Source organism: Lactuca saligna, chromosome 3 (genome assembly GCF_052625555.1).
Source record: "Lactuca saligna cultivar CGN05327 chromosome 3, ASM5262555v1, whole genome shotgun sequence".
Taxonomy (NCBI): Eukaryota; Viridiplantae; Streptophyta; class Magnoliopsida; order Asterales; family Asteraceae; genus Lactuca; species Lactuca saligna.
In genome coordinates, this window is record NC_136419.1 from 106,817,075 (window position 1) to 106,830,265 (window position 13,191).

General features: G+C 39.8%; 1 non-coding gene across 1 annotated transcript; it reads left to right on the top strand.

The window, feature by feature from the left end:
- The first annotated feature begins 12,636 nt into the window (after positions 1-12,636).
- LOC145038108 (small nucleolar RNA R71) lies at positions 12,637-12,743 on the top strand. Its single transcript, XR_013679175.1, has one exon. It is a non-coding gene; the product is annotated as a small nucleolar RNA R71 (small nucleolar RNA).
- The last annotated feature ends 448 nt before the right edge of the window (positions 12,744-13,191 follow it).

A 13,191-nucleotide genomic window follows, 5' to 3' on the forward strand; every position in this document is an offset into this window, starting at 1 on the left:
ATCAAGAATTAATTTAGAATTAATTAAGTGATCAAAAGATAACTAATTAAATATATGGGTTGATTAAGTAAATCATCCATATCTTGTATAGTGGGCTAAAAGGCTCCATGGATCATCAAGTTGGGTTCCACCCATAGGATGCTCCATGGATGCTCCATGGGAGTTACAAACCCATGGGTCATGGAAATGAAGAGTCATGACACATTAGGGTTTAACCCTAGGTGTGTCAACACTATATAAGCAATATGATCTCCTCCCAAATCGGCTACACACTAAGTAATAGAGGGCTTGGCCGATTTTCAAGAGTGTGTGTTCTCTCATAAGTTCTTCCAAGAGCATTTGGTGTTGTGTGAAGCATTTGAGGAATCACACTTGGGGTGCTAGGCTCACAAGGTTTCAAGGAACACAAGCAACAACAAGGTAAGTTATTCTATCTATACTTTATGTTAAAATTGTTCCCCATGTATGCTAGATAGGAATATAACCTTGGAATTCAACTTTGCATGATAAATTAGACAAACATAGATCCAAGGTTATTAGGGTTGCATGTACACTTAGGAAGTGTTAGAATGCTCAAAACCCATCAGTGGTATCAGAGCCTAGGCTTGTTTGTTCTTATTTGTGCTTAAAAGTTGAAAACAGAATCGAAAAATTTGCTGTCTGCGAACGGACTCGTCGAGTCTATAGGGGGGACTCGTCGAGTCCATGTGTATCTTCAACCAACTCGGCGAGTCATGTTCATGCACTCGGCGAGTAGGGTCGAATGAGTGCAGAATTTCGATTTAGTTGCTGGAAAATGAATTAGAAACATTACCCTAAACTGTTTTGGTAATTGTAAACTTGTTTTTGGTGGTGTAATGTCTTGCTAATTCATATACAACAACTAGTTATCAAAAATTACAAAGTTTTATGTAATTTTTGATTGTGTTCATATTCATGTTCTTGTTCTTATGATGTTTTAGATGATCATAGGAATTATTTGTAACCTATTTGGTAGTTTAATTCTTGATCATAATGTGTTTTAATGGAGTTCATAACTTATCCTTAAGTTATGGAAAACCAAGAGTCACACTTGAGTTAAAACCATTAAGAAAACACAAGAGTTATAAAAAATGAAGAGTCTTCATTTTATGACTCTATTAAACTCATAAGTTACAAGAAATGAAAAGTTTTGAAAGTTACAAAACTTGCCCTCAAGTTTTGGAACAAGTAAAGTTAAGTTAAAACTTTAGTTCCAACCCCTAGAATTTTAAAAGTTAAAATTCAACCCTTATACTTATATTATGATGATTTAATAATTATATATATATATATATATGTATAAGAATAAAGTCGTCTTACCGCTAGTACGCCTCATTCACGAAGCCGGTCTATAAGGTGGATATAAGGTTGTTGCCTATAAAATGGTGACTTAATGGGTGAATATTCTCACCCACCGCTTGCTTGACTGGTGGAGGGTCGTTAGCCGAACGGGTAAGACAAGGACTTATAAATTCTCATTCAAAGTATGATGAATATATAAAGTAACTAAATGTTTATTAAATTCCCAATCTTAGTTACTTTAGGAAAAATGTGAATAAGGTGCTAATCCATGAAATTACACTTTACACTTTGTCTGAGTCGTTGGTGGAGCGTGTGTGGTTAACCGGCACACTAACTTGGACTTAACAAGGTAGGTAAAGGGTGACTTAAAGTTTATTATAGTATCGGTGGAGCGTGTGTGGTTTACCGGCACATCGATTGAGTGATAAACTTTAAAGGTACCAAGTGATTTGCATGGTTACTTCACACCTCGTTTTGTGATCCTCGGCATCCCAGTCACAAAACCTGGAGGGCACTCCCGAGATCGAAACATGCCTTTGAAAAGTTCATTGGATCTCAAAGAATCTAGGAATTTCTAAAACCAATAAAAACTAAATATTTAATATTTCGGTTTTCGTGGTGGAAATTGGTGAATCGTCATTCATCTACCTTTCAAATATGGTATAGCTTAGATTACGGCATACCTCTTCTAAGTTATATTATATTGTGATTGGATCCTAGCCTTAATATTACATTTGGGTGTTTTATTAAGGACTCTCTTAAATCTAAACTAAACTTGTTCTTCTTTTTCAGATGTCTTCAACTAATGCTTCTGGCTCGAATCCTAATGGTTCCTTTACTCTTATGAGTCTGTGTGGGAAAGTCACCTTTGATGGATCCAACTTCAACAAGTGGATCAGAAACATCAGGATGATTACCCGCTACGAGGACAAAGAATATGTCCTTGACAAGGAGCTTAAGGAAATTGACGAGTCCACTGCAACTCCCCAGGAGATCGCTGACTTTCATACTCATGAAAGAGATGCAACCAAGGTGGCTTGCATCATGTTAGCCACCATGACAGCTGAACTCCAAAAGTCTTATGAAGACTTCTACCCTTATGAAATGCACCAAGATTTGATGGAAAGATACCATCAAAGTGCACGACAAGAGAGGTACGAAGTCATCTGCTCCATGATAACAACCATGATGAAGGACGGAAAGTCCGTCACGAGCCACATGCAGAAAATGCAAAGGTATGTGGATCGTTTGCTGAAGCTCAATGTGAACTTTCCTGAGGAGCTTGCAATAGATATCATTTTGCACTCCTTACCATCATGCTATGATCAATTCCGCATGACATATCACATGAACAAGGAAGAGGTCACCCTCAGCAAACTTCAGGGACTTCTCAAGACCGCAGAAACAGGTCTTAAGGGGAAGTCGGTTGCTATCACTCCTACTCCAGACACAACTCCGGTCTTGGCAATCGGGCAAAGTCGAGGGAGGAAGAGAAAGAGATCTTCAAAGGGTACCAAGGCTCGGACCCTTGATGGCTCTTCTTCAAGTGGAACCAAGAAAGGTTTCATTACTCCTTCTTCTGACCCAAAAGAGGCTGAATGCTTCTATTGCCATGAAAAAGCTCATTGGAAGCGGAACTGCCCAAAGTACCAGCAAGATGTGAAGGATGGGAAAGTCAAACCCAACCATGCAGGTATTTACACTATCATTTCTAATAACTCACCCCATTCGAAATCTTGGGTCCTTGATATAGGTTGCGGTATTCATATTTGTTGTGACTTGCAGGGACTAGGAAGAAGTGAGAATGTGGAGCAAGGAAGAATAAACTTAATCATGGGGAATAGGAAAGTTACACCTGTCACCAAGATTGGAGTTTATACTTTATCGCTAAGTAGTGGGTTAAATTTAGATTTGAATAAATGTTGTTATTCGCCAGAAATGGCAAGAAATATTATTTCCCTTCATGCATTGTACAAACAAGGTTTCACCTTTTCGTTTGATAATGAAGTTGGTTCGATTAATGCTTTCTTTAATAATGTTCTTTACTTTAAAGCATTACCTTGTGATGGTGTGTATGAAGCTGTATCTATTGTAGATAACTTAGGAAATAATGTTTTGTGTATTGATTCTACTAATAATAATAACTTGGATAAAGCATCATTATGGCATTGTCGTCTTGGACATATAAGCAAGAAACGCATAGGCCAACTCCAAAAGGATGGAGTCTTGGAGTCGTTTGACCTGAAGTCAAATGATAGTTGCGAATCATGCTTACTTGGAAAAATGACAAAGTCACCCTTCACAGGCTCGTGTGAAAGGGGTGAAGGTTTGTTGGACCTTATACACACGGATGTGTGTGGACCATTCAAACATGCCACTAGGGATGCTAATCGTTATTATTTGACTTTTACCGATGATTACAGTAGATATGGATATGTCTACTTAATCAAGCATAAGTCAGAGACTTTCGAGAAGTTTAAGGAATTTAAACAGGAATTCGAGAATCAATTGGGCAGGAACATTAAGATGCTTCGATCCGATCGAGGTGGTGAGTATCTTAGTTCAGAGTTCCTCGACTATCTAAAGGAATGTGGGATTGTCTCACAATTGACACCTCCCAGGACACCGCAGTTGAATGGTGTGGCTGAGAGGCGTAATCGAACCTTGTTGGACATGGTTCGTTCCATGATGAGTCGAGCTTCGCTACCAATCTCATTCTGGGGGTATGCCTTAGAGACTGCCGCCCATATCCTCAATCTAGTTCCTACAAAGAAAGTTGCCAAAACTCCTCACGAGATGTGGACTGGTAAAGTACCTAAACTAGACCACATCAAGATTTGGGGCTGCGAGGCTTTCGTGAGACGCGAGACTCATGATAAGCTTGAACCCCGAAGCGAGAGGTGTATTTTCATCGGCTACCCACAACAATCCTTTGGTTACCTCTTCTACAGACCTAGTGACAATGTGGTCTTTGTAGCAAGAAGAGGAGTCTTTCGAGAAAGAGAGTTTATAAGCCAAGGAGACAGTGGGAGGCAAGTTGATCTTGAAGAAATTCAAGAGTCAAGTGGTGAAGGAACTTTAAACTCTAGCCCTCAACTTGAGGAGGAAACTCCTGTTGAGCCAATTGACGAATCTGTACCTCTGAGGCGTTCCACGAGAGTTAGGAGTGCACCTGAGCATTACTATGGATTCCATATTACTGCAGAAGGTGAGACACTTATTAGTGATGAGACACTAGTAAGTCAAGATGACCCTAACAGCTACGAGGAAGCCATGGCGGGCCCCGAGTCTGCCAAATGGAGAGAGGCTATGGATAGCGAGATACAATCCATGTATGACAATCAAGTTTGGAACTTGGTTGAGAATGTACCAGGTCGAAAGACTGTAGGGTGCAAATGGGTCTTCAAAAAGAAGACCGACATGGATGGTAAAGTACACACTTATAAGGCTAGACTGGTTGCAAAGGGCTTCTCTCAAATTCCTGGAGTGGACTATGATGAGACCTTTTCTCCGGTAGCCAAGATTAAGTCTATTCGGGTTCTGTTAGCCATAGCCGCATTTCATGACTATGAAATTTGGCAAATGGATGTCAAAACCGCTTTCCTTAATGGGAAGTTGGCTGAAAATGTTTACATGAGTCAGCCAGAGGGTTTTGTCAGTAACGAGTACCCTAATAGAGTGTGTAAGCTTGAGAAATCCATTTATGGATTAAAGCAAGCACCTCGCAGATGGAATCTTTGCTTCGATGAAAAGGTCAAGGAATTTGGCTTTTCTAGGAGTGAAGATGAATCTTGTGTATATGTCAAGGCTAGTGGGAGTATAGTTAGCTTTTTGGTATTGTATGTGGATGACATACTACTCATAGGAAACGACATTCCAACCTTGCAGGAAGTAAAGTCCTGGCTTGGAAAGTGTTTCGCTATGAAGGACCTTGGTGAAGCTGCCTATATTTTGGGGATAAGGATTTTGAGAGATCGGAGTAAAAGACTAATTGGACTTAGTTAAAGTACCTACTTGGAGAAGGTTCTGAAGAGATTCAGAATGCAAGACTCCAAGAAAGGAGAGTTGCCCATCCAGAGTAGCGCCAAGCTGAGTAAGACACAAAGCCCTAGCACTGAGGCTGAGATAGCAGAAATGAGTCGAATACCTTATGCTTCGGCTGTAGGTTCGATCATGTATGCTATGACGTGTACTCGACCTGATGTAGCCTTTGCCTTGAGCATGGTTAGCAGGTTTCAGGGGAACCCTGGCAAGGCACACTGGATTGCGGTAAAGAATATTCTCAAGTACCTACGAAGGACTAAGGACTGGGTCCTTACCCTCGGTGGGAGTGATGACTTGAGAGTTGTAGGGTATAGTGATGCTAGCTTCCATACTGATAGGGATAACTTCCGCTCTCAGTCGGGCTGGGTCTTTACCCTAAATGGAGGAGCAATTTCTTGGAAGAGTTCCAAGCAAGAGACAGTGGCAGATTCTACTTGTGAATCAGAGTATATTGCAGCTAGCGAAGCGGCAAAGGAGGCGTTATGGCTGAGGAACTTCATTGGAGACCTTGGAGTTGTACCAGCTATTAAAGAGCCGATGGAATTTTTCTGTGATAGTGAAAGTGCTGTTGCCTTAGCCAAGGAACCAAGGGATCACGGGAGATCCAGACACATCGACAGAAAATACCATTTCATCAGACATCGGATCGAAGAAGGACTCCTCGTGGCAAAGAGGGTATCATCAGATGAGAATCCGGCAGATCCCCTCACGAAGGGACTGACTCGGGTTAAGCATCTCCAGCATGCTCGAAGCATAGGGCTGAAGGATGATATTAGATTTAGTAGTTAGATAATCTCGAAATTTGTAAAGTGTAATTGACATTTGATGATGAATAAAAGTGTTTTATTTATGAGTAAAGTGTTGCTATCTCTTGTCGATCGTTTACTATATTTCTTTTGCATGTTTTGACTTCCAGAATAATTTTGTTTGGTATAACATATTATTCAAACCTCCACAGTCGGTCATATGTCGGAAGTAGGTATGAATCAAGACTGTCATGTTTGATTGTAGAGGTCTGGGACGAGGCTACAACAATCATGAGTGCTCATAAGTTCTGAGCATTGGACTCAACCCACGCTCACTGGAATCACTTCATGGAATTCTATCTCGAGTGATCGTGAGACGGTAATATCATATAAGTCTTTAAACCTAGAGATATGATTTGTTACTTACAAGTTGGTTAGGCATTGATTGTACGAAAAACGCATTGGTAACTCGATGTTATAAAATCGTGCTCTTATGTGTAATTCAATGAGTAGTAGAACAAACATATGAGTCGAAGTTTATCTGTTCCTTCTTGGATTAGAAGCTGATATCTGGGCCCCTCGATGATTTTGTTTTGACCTATGTACCGGGCCCGGTCAGAACTAAATTGATGTGTTCAATAAAGTTCTTTGTCAAACAAATCGGAAATCGGGAAACAAATGTTGGACAATAAGTAAGACATTGTTCCATGTATTTGTCCGACTGATATCTAGAACAGAGGATTATATGATCACTTATCTTAAATGGCGTACCATCATCTTCTCAAGTTTCGAGAAACCTTGTAAAGAGCTACGATTGCCGATCGGTTCCTGAAGTCATACTTGCAGTAATAGTTACTAGACTTATCCAAGTGGGAGACTGTTGGATAAGGTGTCTAAGTCCATAACTATTTCTGGTATGTACTTGACCCGACCCGTCATGGTCCATTTGGGTTGCATGGCACCATGCAATTGGATAGACTAAATGAGAGAAATAACACTTGGAGATTATTAATATATTATAAGTTCTAATATATTAATAATATTATTTGATTAGTTTGATCAAGAATTAATTTAGAATTAATTAAGTGATCAAAAGATAACTAATTAAATATATGGGTTGATTAAGTAAATCATCCATATCTTGTATAGTGGGCTAAAAGGCTCCATGGATCATCAAGTTGGGTTCCACCCATAGGATGCTCCATGGATGCTCCATGGGAGTTACAAACCCATGGGTCATGGAAATGAAGAGTCATGACACATTAGGGTTTAACCCTAGGTGTGTCACCACTATATAAGCAATATGATCTCCTCCCAAATCGGCTACACACTAAGTAATAGAGGGCTTGGCCGATTTTGAAGAGTGTGTGTTCTCTCATAAGTTCTTCCAAGAGCATTTGGTGTTGTGTGAAGCATTTGAGGCATCACACTTGGGGTGCTAGGCTCACAAGGTTTCAAGGAACACAAGCAACAACAAGGTAAGTTATTCTATCTATACTTTATGTTAAAATTGTTCCCCATGTATGCTAGATAGGAATATAACCTTGGAATTCAACTTTGCATGATAAATTAGACAAACATAGATCCAAGGTTATTAGGGTTGCATGTACACTTAGGAAGTGTTAGAATGCTCAAAACCCATCACGAACTTCATAAGTGCGGATAAAATGCGCATATCAAAAAGGAACCTCTTCTGAACAAGAACTCGGACCTTGAACTTGATAGATAAATAAAGGAGCCATCAAGCAATGAATCGAAACTTCAATCTTCAATAAAAGTGGATGCGAATGTGTAAAACGTGTAGAATAATGTGGGAAAGCATATGCCACATTATATAGTAGAGGAAACTTGCCATAATAGTCTTCACAATGACCCCAAGTAGAAATGTTGCAAGCCATCTCACGACATGAAATGAGGGGCCACGTCGTGAAAATCGGCCAATCCAGAACTAAGATTCCCCGCTTCTCCATTCAGCTTGAGATTTTGACCAACGTCTTGACTAGTTAAGACACTTCTCATTTAGTACTCTAAAGACTCTTCGTGACTCTATCCTCTCTCTTTGATGCACCCCACACTTATTTCCAATTGTGGGTTTCAACTCTTGACTCTAAGCTATAACTGACTCTTGGATATACGTATTTACTTTCGAATCGACTTTACTCCTGAGACTACTTAGCAATCTGAAATTAAACCACCAAAAAGAAATAAAAGGGTAACATAATAATCAAACAAAGTCTTACAAACCATAAGTTTGAAAACAATTAAAAAAAAGGCACAAAACAAAACCAAATAAAAACTGAATAAAAACTAAGAAAAAGAAATCAATCATCATCGGTATGTCCTTGTACTCCACTAGGTCCTTCTCTATCTCCTCTTGGTATCCAAAGCTCCTCCCAAGTAGGTATGTACGGGCACTGCAGCGACACGGTAGGTGGTCGAACCATGCCCATGTGAGAAAACATGGTCTCCAACATCTGCGTGTTGTAATACATCCCACCACGAAGGTTTTCCAAACAGGACCCAACCCAACTTTGAAATGGGTCGGTGGGCATTCCTCCCTCATGCTGTTGAGCAGCACGTCCTCACTCAACTTCTCCCCGGGTTCTAACATTTCGTCTACGTGGCCTGTCTGGAGTTTGTTGCTCCGGTTGCTCCTGCTCTTTCTCTCCGTCCTCCGGGGGTATAACATAGCCGCCCTCGACATGTACCACCACCCGCATAACTCCTAACACTTGACTCGACAATTCATTTTCAGGAAGACGTGTAAGATTCCGTACAAACTTAGGAGACAAAATACCATACGATCAAGCATGGTGGGTGACCAAATATCCACCCGTTATCGGACTCCCTTGCCTAGAACCTGCTGCTTTCTTCCCCATGAATCTCGCAAGCATATATGGCGAATCACAACAAACACCGGGAGTAATGATACTCCATAAATAGAACAAATTATGAATGGAAACTTTATCACCATGGTGCTTGTCATTGATAGAAAAGGTGACAAGGCAATGAAGAAAACGATACACAGGATTCCGAATTTGTGCTTCACTGGAGTCACGAGAATTGTACTCATGACTTGAGATAGTCCGCCCAAACTGAACATCCAAAGTGTCGGGAGTTAAATCCCGAACACAACCAAGTAGAAAAGGCACAAAGAATGGGGATTAAGTCTCTACTTCTGTATATAACCCCATATTCCAAGCGAAGTCACGAAGACTGCACTCTCGATATACCCTACCTAATCAAAAAACTAGCGCCCGTCCGTAATCAAAGTCCATAGTCCTTTCTTCAAAACTAACCGTAGCAAAAAAAAACTCCACCGATAGTTCCCAATAAACGGGGTTTTGATGTGAAAACAGGTTCCTCCACCCATGACTAGTAAAAGAAAAATCATTTCCTTTAGATACCTTCGTCTTGAAAGGCTCCAATTCTAAAATCATACACACACCCCTAAGCCAATTCCAATTCACAATGAGTGCTATTTCAAACTCCCGATTATATAACTATCCTAACCGGTTCTCATATGTGTTCAATAATGCTTGAGAGATGTTTTGAGGAAACCGATACAACGGATGAATACTTGCCACATCAATCGGGTTATTCTCTTGTTGAACAGCACGTCTAGGAGCCATACCTGAAATCACAAACAAACCAAAACAAACAAAAGCATCCAACACATTATAAAAAACGAAACTGAATTATGTATGCCCAGATTACACGACGTGGTCTGGCGCTCTATGTCGTGGGATGCAGTCGGGACATGGGGTACAAATCAAGTATCATACAGTCAATATCCAACAAGAACAACATCTAGGGTTTGTTTAATCTACTAATCTAAGACCATGCAACCATATAACACCAACTAATTTAATCAATTTGGGGTCTTCTAATTTCTATACAAACCCTAACCATCAAAATGCATAAAAATTGGAGCAATGTCAACACTGATTTGATGAAATACATAGCATATGGAGTTAGAAGACGAGAAAATGCAAGTGATTTGGAAGAAAAACAAAGTAAATCGGCTGTGGGGTTTCCTTGTCGTTGTTCATGTGCAGTAAACAAATGAGGAAAAAGATTTATTGTCAAAGTGTTTATGGACTGGTCCCGCTCCGTGACTTTGAAGGCCACGTCGTGGAAGGCTATGCCACGACGTGATTTCATATTTAGTGAAAATGATACTAATCTATCTAGAGTCACGACGTGGATATCACTGCCACGATGTGATTTTAGTCTTTTAATAAAATTGATTTAATTAATTATATTTATTTATTTTAATTGTTTTTCACCTAACTCTGAAGTACCCCAAAACTAATTTTTACCAATTAATAGTTTTTAGATTATGACTTGATAACTTTCCTAATCAAAAATCAAAAACTAAAAAGAAAAGAAAATGCAAACCAAACTCGGGTTGCCTCCCGAGAAGCGCTTCTTTTTCATGGAGTCGTGAGCTGGACTCCGTGCCTCCTACGTTGAATCTTCAGATGAGTCCATCACTAGCTGGATTTTCTGCTCCTTCCATTGCCTCTTGTATGCTTGAACTCGTCTAATGTATGCCTTCTTCACATTTTCCTTTTTAGCCTTTGTCTCATCTACTTCAAGCTTTGTTTTTATTCCTGTTGTTTCCACTTTTTCTTAATTTTCTTTAGCTCAATAGTAACCTACTCTTCTTTCACCATTGGAACCGTTTCTTTGGAAGTAGCCTCATCCTCATCACTTGACAGCTCATCGCTTTCCTCACTTATCAAATATGTTGGTTTTGTGTAGGCAATGACTTCAACGAGAAATGGAACAGGTCCTCTTGGTTTAGTGCGTTTGACTTGATTAATTGTCTTGATTTCTTCCTCCAGTAGCTTTTCCAATTCTTCAAGTTCACTGTCTTCATTAATATTGAATAGTATTTCCTTGTAACCCATCTTGTATACCAAAATCTTCCTTATCAACACCAACCCTCAATGGAAGCTTAGATTCACGAACATCCACTAAAGCACCAACATTATTTAGCAATGGACAACCAAGAATGATTGGGACATTAGCATCCTCCTTCATATCCATAATAACAAAGTCAACTGCAAAAACGAATTTCCCAATTTTAACAAGGATGTCTTCCACAATCCCTCTTGGATGAGTTACTGAACGATTGGCCATGTGAATTTTCATCTTTGTAGCCTTCATTTTCTGAATTTTGAGCTTTTCATAGAATGTGTAAGGCATTAAATTTATGCTAGCCCCATAATCGGCTAAAGAATAAGTCTTCAAGTTGTTTCCAAATTCACATGGGAGAGTAAGGTACCCAGGATCTCCCATATTCTTTGGCAACTCTCCCAATATAGCTCTTGAGCCTTGTTCACTGAGAATGACCTTAGAATTTGTCATTAATTGCTGACGAGCGTCTATTAAATCTTCAAGAAATCTTGCGTATTCTGGAATTTTTGAAAGTGACTCGATAAAAGGGGTATTAATAGGAATACCCTTTACTTGCTTGATAAACTACAGATGTTCCCTTTCCACTGGACTAAGATTAGCTCGAGACGGGAATGGAAAAGGCGGTCGATAAACCGGGACATATTCTGAATTTTTCAATTCAGACCTGACCCACGATGTGGACAAACTAGTCTCACGATGTGGTCTCGTTATTTTAGAAACATTCGCGTTTTCGAGTTTTGGCTTCTTCGGCTTTGGATTGGACTATTGTGGCTCCTCTTCTAGTGCTTCTAAGAACTCAGAAATCGCCTCTTCTTCAATATTAATGGCCATGACATGAGATTGAACTCTCTTTTCGGGAGGTTGTGAAGATAATTTGTTATTAACCGAAGTAATAAGTTGACCAACTTGGACTTCTAAACTTTGAATCGATGCTTGATGATTTCTTAATGAAGCTTGCTGGTCAATCATCATTTTGTGTTGTTCCGTCATCATATTCATATGTTCTTTTAGCACTGCATCGGTATCATCGTGTCTTCTCTCGGATGCTTCCATGAATTGAGTCAATATGTGTTCTAAGTCCACTTTTTTCTCGGTTGGTGGCTACTCTTTTTGGTAGAAGCCTTGGCCAGTTTGCTTGTATTTCTCTTCCTTTTGCTTCTTGTATTCTTCGTATGGCAGCCACTCTTTCTTTGGTTTTCTCCAGTCTTCATCGTATTTATCTCCACTTGAATAGAAAACTTGAGCATTTTTATTCCCATACCCATCCAAACTGCAATCTTTAGTCAAGTGTGGTCCATTACATCGTTCACAACCAACTCTAATTGCATGAATTGATTGGTCCATTTGAGTCAATCTCCGATCCATAGTATTTAGCATTGCCATCATAGCATCCATTTCGTCAAAATGTGCACCCCCAACTCCTTTCACACTTTCATTCCTTAGATTGTGGTATTCACGAGAATGCTTTGCAAATTATTCAACCAATTCCTTGACCTCGCCCGAATTTTTCTTTGTAAGCGGTCCTTGAGAATGAAGGAGTTGTCTTGTCATTACATTGACCCCGTCATAGAATATGGACACTTCTTGTTTCATGTTAAGGTCATGTTGAGGAAAATTCCTTAACAACCCTTTATAATGTTCCCATGCTTCATAAAATCACTCCCCTGGGTTTTGCTCAAAATTAGCTATTGCCTTCTTGAGTTTAGCTATCTTGGATGGTGGACAGAATTGGTCTAGAAACTGCTCACGCATTTGAGCCCAAGTAGTGATTGTACCAGGTGGAAGTGTTTTTAACCAGTCATTTGCAGCTCCTTTAAAGGTAACGGGAAGCATCCTTAGCAAGATGATATCTCTGTTAACATTCGGGACATTGAAGTAATCAGCAATGTCGATGACTTCATCTAAGTGCTTAAACGCATCCTCATGATCTTTTCCATAGAATGTAATATCCTTTAGTGCAAAAAGGATACGTCCTTTCAACTCGAATATGGCAGTGGTAGGAATAGCAGGTTGTATTAAGCCTGTACCAACATCATGTCAGACTCTCTTTTGGTAAGCTCCCATGGACATTTCATCAATATTCACCATCTCATTCTTTGGCTCATTTTCGGGTTCACTTGTATGTACTTCAAATTCAGGCTCAGTATCGTAT